This window comes from Ovis aries, chromosome 13, assembly GCF_016772045.2.
Source record: "Ovis aries strain OAR_USU_Benz2616 breed Rambouillet chromosome 13, ARS-UI_Ramb_v3.0, whole genome shotgun sequence".
In the NCBI taxonomy this organism is placed as follows: Eukaryota; Metazoa; Chordata; class Mammalia; order Artiodactyla; family Bovidae; genus Ovis; species Ovis aries.
Window position 1 is genome coordinate 6,237,928 of NC_056066.1, and position 6,000 is coordinate 6,243,927.

Sequence of the window (6,000 nt, forward strand, 5' to 3'; positions counted from 1 at the left end):
AAGGGAAGTCGCTCAGTCATGTCTGACTCTTAGCGACCCCATGGACTGCAGCCTACCAGGCTCCTCCATCCATGGGATTCTCCAGGCAAGAGTACTGGAGTGGGGTACCATTGCCTTCTCCCCTCAAAACTCTGTTTCACCCATTTTGTAGAAAAGGAAACTGAGCCACAGAGTTAAGTTCCTTATCTAAAAATCTACAATTATCATAGGCTGGAGTCAAGATTAAAATCAAAAACCACAAGTCTGTCTAAATATGGGGACTTTAAAAAATATAGGATGGAGTTCCAAAAGATGGCGGAGGAATAGGATAGGAAGACCACTTTCTCCCTCACAAATTCCGCAAAAGAACATTTCAACGCTGAGCAAACTCCACAAAACAACTTGTGTAGGCTGGCAGAGGACATCAAGCAACCAGAAAAGCAGACCATTGTCTTCAAAAACAGGTAGCAAAAAATATAAAAGATGAAAAAGGAGACAAAGGAGGTGGGGAGGGAGCTCCGTCCTGGGAAGAGAAGCCCGTCCTGGGAAGGGAATTTTAAGAGAGGTTTCCAAACACCAGGAAACACTCTCCCTGCCGAGTCTGTGGCGAGCATTGGAAACACAGAGGGCAACATAACAGGAAGGAAAAATAAATAAATAATTAAAACCAAGAGATTACAAGCCCACCAGTAACTCCCCGAGCGGAAAAGCAGCACAGACGCCTGCATCCGCCATTGGGAAGTGGGGGCAGGGCAGGGACGCACGGGAGGCGCGGGCTGCAGTGCTTTGTAAGAATTGGGCAGGAACGCCCCACGCGCAACCAGAACGATCTAACTTGGGCTAACAAACCAGACTGTGGGATAGCTACCGCACGAAAAGCTCGAACATAAGACACTGCCAGGACCAAGCACAGAACAAAGGACGGAACGGAAAAAGCCGGCTGCAGACCATTCCCCGCCGGGGACAGGCAGCCAGAGCCGTAAGGACTGGAAAGGGGCAACTGCAGACCCGGAGAGACTCTACTTACCTAACTGCAAGCAGGCTCCTTTGCTAAGACTTCTGGGGGTGCTGGACAGTCACCATCTGCCTCATGGGGGGCGCCAGCGGTCCACCCAGAAAGCTGAGCAGCAGCGGCAGAAAAGGTGACAAGTCGCAGCGATCGCGCTCGCCAAACTCTTGAGCTACTCGGACCTGGGAAGGGCACAAAGCGCAATCCCAGCCGAATCTGTGCCTCTGAGGGCTGCCTGAGCGCTGAACCTGAGCGGCTTGGACCGGGGAAGTGCACGCAGCCTAGGGCCGGCCCCAGACGGCTCCCGGCTGAACATCGTAGAGCCGGAGCGGTTTGTGCGCCGCGAGAAGGGACAGGTCAAGCGGAGCAGAGATACTGTGTGCGCACGACAGTGCTATTTGTTTGCAGCATCCCCCCTCCCCACAGCGCGACTGAACTAGTGAGCCTAAAAAACCGGCAAACAGAAGAAGTTAAACAGAGGGAACCACCTTGGAAGTGATCCCACACGGCCCACAACATCAGAGAAGGGTCAGATATATTTTTACTATTTTTAAAATCATTCCTTTTTTTTCTTTTTTTTTTCTAACTTTTTAAAAATTGTTAAGTCTTCTATTTATCTTCTAATTTTTATTTCTATAACCTACTATTACTATTTTTTAAAAAAAAGACTTTTTTTTTTTTTAAGGCAAACACCATATATAGTCTTTGGATGGTTGATGGTGGTTTTTGTTTTTTTAAAAATAATTCCTGTTTTTTTTCTTTTTTTTCCTCTCTCTCTTTTTTTTCTTTTTTTCTTTCTTCCTTTTCCTTCTGCTTCTTTTCTTTAATAATGTATTTCTGAAAATCCAACCTCTACTCTAGATTTTTAATCTTTGCTCTTAGGTTTTTGTTGTCAATTTTGTACATTTAAAAACCCAAACTTCACTACCCAAGTTTACCTAAGAGCGAGATTACTGGCTTGACCACTCTCTCCTCCTTTGGACTCTCCTTTTTCTCCACCAGGTGGCCTCTGTCTCTTTTCTCCCCCATCTCTTCTCTATCCAACTCTGTGAATCTCTATGTGTTCCAGACAGTGGAGAACACCTAAGGAACTGGTTACTGGCAGAATTTGTCTCTCTCCTTCTCATTCCTCTCTCTTATCTTCCTGGCCACCTCTGTCTACTTCCTCCCTCTCCTCTTCCCTGTATAACTCCATAAATACCTCTGAGCGGTCCAGACTATAGAGCGCACATAAGGAAGTGACTACTGGCTAGCTTGCTCTCTCCTCTTTTGATCTCACCACATCTCATTCCAGTTACCTCTAACTACCCCCTCCATCTCCTCTTCTCCTTGTAACTCAGTGAACCTCTCTGAGTGTCTCTCAATGTGGAGAAACTTTTCATCTTTAACCTAGAAGTTTTATCATCAGTGCTGTATTGATGGAGAAGTCTAGAGGCTACTGTAAAAATAAAACTGAAAACCAGAAGCAGGAGGCTTAAATCCAAAGCCTGAAAACATTAGAGAACTCTTGAATTCAGGGAACATTAAGCAATAGGAGCTCATTAAATGCCTTCATACCTACACTGAAACCAAGCTCCACCCAAGCACCAACAAGTTCCAAAACAAGACATACCACGCAAATTCTCCAGCAACACAGGAACAGTCCCCTGAGCTTCAATATACAGGCAGCTCAAAATTATTCCAAAACCTTTGATGTCTCATAACCAATTACTGGTCACTCCATTGCACTCCAGAGAGAAGAAACCCAGCTCCACCCAGCAGAACTCCAACACAAGCCTCCCTAACCAGGAAACCTTGACAAGCCACTGATACAACCCCACCCACAGTGAGGAAGCTCCATAATAAAGAGAACCCCACAAATTACCAGAATATAAAAAGACCACCCCAAACACAGCAATATAACCAAGATGAAGAGACAGAGGAATACTCAGCAGGTAAAGGAACAGGAGAGTTGCCCACCAAACCAAACAAAAGAGGAAGAAGTAGAGAATCTACCTGAGAAGGAATTCTGAATATTGATAGTGAAAATGATCCAAAATCTTGAAATCAAAATGGAATCACAGATAAATAGCCTAGAGACAAGGATTGAGAAGATGCAAGAAAGGTTTAACAAGGACCTAGAAGAAATAAAAAAGAGTCAAAATATAATGAATAATGCAATAAATGAGATCAGAAACACTCTGGAGGCAACAAATAGTAGAATAACAGAGGCAGAAGATAGGATTAGTGAAATAGAAGATAGAATGGTAGAAATAAATGAATCAGAGAGGAAACAAGAAAAATGAATTAAAAGAAATGAGGACAATCTCAGAGACCTCCAGGACAATATGAAACACTCCAACATTCGAATTATAGGAGCCCCAGAAGAAGACAGAAAGAAAGATCATGAGAAAATCCTTGAGGAGATAATAGTTGAAAACTTCCTTAAAATGGGGAAGGAAATAATCACCCAAGTCCAAGAAACACAGAGAGTTCCAAATAGGATAAACCCAAGGCGAAACACCCCAAGACACATATTAATCAAATTAACAAAGATCAAACACAAAGAACAAATATTAAAAGCAGCAAAGGAAAAACAACAAATAACACACAAGGGGATTTCCATAAGGATAACCCCTGATCGTTCAATAGAAACTCTTCAGGCCAGGAGGGAATGGCAAGACATACTTAAAGTGATGAAAGACAATAACCTACAGCCCAGATTACTGTACCCAGCAAGGATCTCATTCAAATACGAAGGAGAAATCAAAAGCTTTACAGACAAGCAAAAGCTGAGAGAATTCAGCACCAACAAACCAGCTCTCCAACAAATGCTAAAGGATATTCTCTAGACAGGAAACACAAAAGGGGTGTATAAACCCAAACCCAAAACAATAAAGTAAATGGTAACAGGATCATACTTATCAATAATTAACTTAAATGTAAATGGGTTGAATGCCCCAACCAAAAGGCAAAGACTGGCTGAATGGATACAAAACAAGACCCCTCTATATGCTGCTTACAAGAGACCCACCTCAAAACAAGGGACACATACAGACTGAAAGTGAAGGGCTGGAAAAAGATATACCATGCAAATAGAGACCAAAAGAAAGCAGGAGTGGTAATACTCATATCTAATAAAATAGACTTTAAAACAAAGGCTGTGAAAAGAGGCAAAGAAGGACATTACATAATGATCAAAGGATCAATCCAAGAAGAAGATATAACAATTATAAATATATATGCACCCAATATAGGAGCACCGCAATATGTAAGACAAATGCTAACAAGTATGAAAGGGGAAATCAACAATAACACAATAATAGTGGGAGACTTTAATACCCCACTCACACCTATGGACAGATCAACTAAACAGAAAATTAACAAAGAAAGGCAAACTTTAAATGATACATTAGATCAGTTAGACCTAATTGATATCTATAGGACATTTCACCCCAAAACAATGAATTTCACCTTTTTTTCAAGTGCTCATGGAACCTTCTCCAGGATAGATCACATCCTGGGCCGTAAATCTAAACTTGATAAATTCAAAAAAATCGAAGTCATTCCAAGCATCTTTTCTGACCACAATGCATTAAGATTAGATCTCAATTACAGGAGAAAAACTATTAAAAATTCCAACATATGGAGGATGAACAACACACTTCTGAATAACCAACAAATCACAGAAGAAATCAAAAAAAGAAATCAAAATATGCATAGAGACTAATGAAAATGAAAACACAACAACCCAAAACCTGTGGGACACTATAAAAGCAGTGCTAAGAGGAAAGTTCATAGCAATACAGGCATACCTCAAGAAACAAGAAAAAAGCCAAATAAATAACCTAACTCTACAATTAAAGCAACTAGAAAAGGAAGAACTGGAGAACCCCAGAGTTTGTAGAAGGAAAGAAATCTTAAAAATTAGGGCAGAAATAAATGCAAAAGAAACAAAAGAGACCATAGCAAAAATCAACAAAGCCAAAAGCTGGTTCTTTGAAAGGATAAATAAAACTGACAAACCATTAGCCAGACTCATCAAGAAGCAAAGAGAGAAAAATCAAATCAATAAAATTAGAAATGAAAATGGAGAGATCACAACAGACAACACAGAAATACAAAGGATCATAAGAGACTACTATCAGCAGTTGTATGCCAATAAAATGGACAACGTGGAAGAAATGGACAAATTCTTAGAAAAGTACAATTTTCCAAAACTGAACCAGGAAGAAATAGAAAATCTTAACAGACCCATCACAAGCACGGAAATTGAAACTGTAATCAGAAATCTTCCAGCAAACAAAAGCCCAGGTCCAGACGGCTTCACAGCTGAATTCTACCAAAAATTTTGAGAAGAGCTAACACCTATCCTACTCAAACTCTTCCAGAAAATTGCAGAGGAAGGTAAACTTCCAAACTCATTCTATGAGGCCACCATCACCCTAATACCAAAACCTGACAAAGATGTCACAAAAAAAAGAAAACTACAGGCCACTATCACTAATGAACATAGATGCAAAAATCCTCAACAAAATTCTAGCAATCAGAATCCAACAACACATTAAAAAGATCATACGCCATGACCAAGTGGGCTTTATCCCAGGGATGCGAGGATTCTTCAATATCCGCAAATCAATCAATGTAATTCACCACATTAACAAATTGAAAAATAAAAACCATATGATTATCTCAATAGATGCAGAGAAGGCCTTTGACAAAATTCAATATCCATTTATGATAAAAAACTCTCCAGAAAGCAGGAATAGAAGGAACATACCTCAACATAATAAAAGCTATATATGACAAACCCACAGCAAACATTATCCTCAATGGTGAAAAATTGAAAGCATTTCCCCTAAAGTCAGGAATAAGACAAGGGTGCCCACTTTCACCGCTACTATTCAACATAGTTCTGGAAGTTTTGGCCACAGCAATCAGAGCAGAAAAAGAAATAAAAGGAATCCAAATTGGAAAAGAAGAAGTAAAACTTTCACTGTTTGCAGATGACATGATCCCCTACATAGAAAACC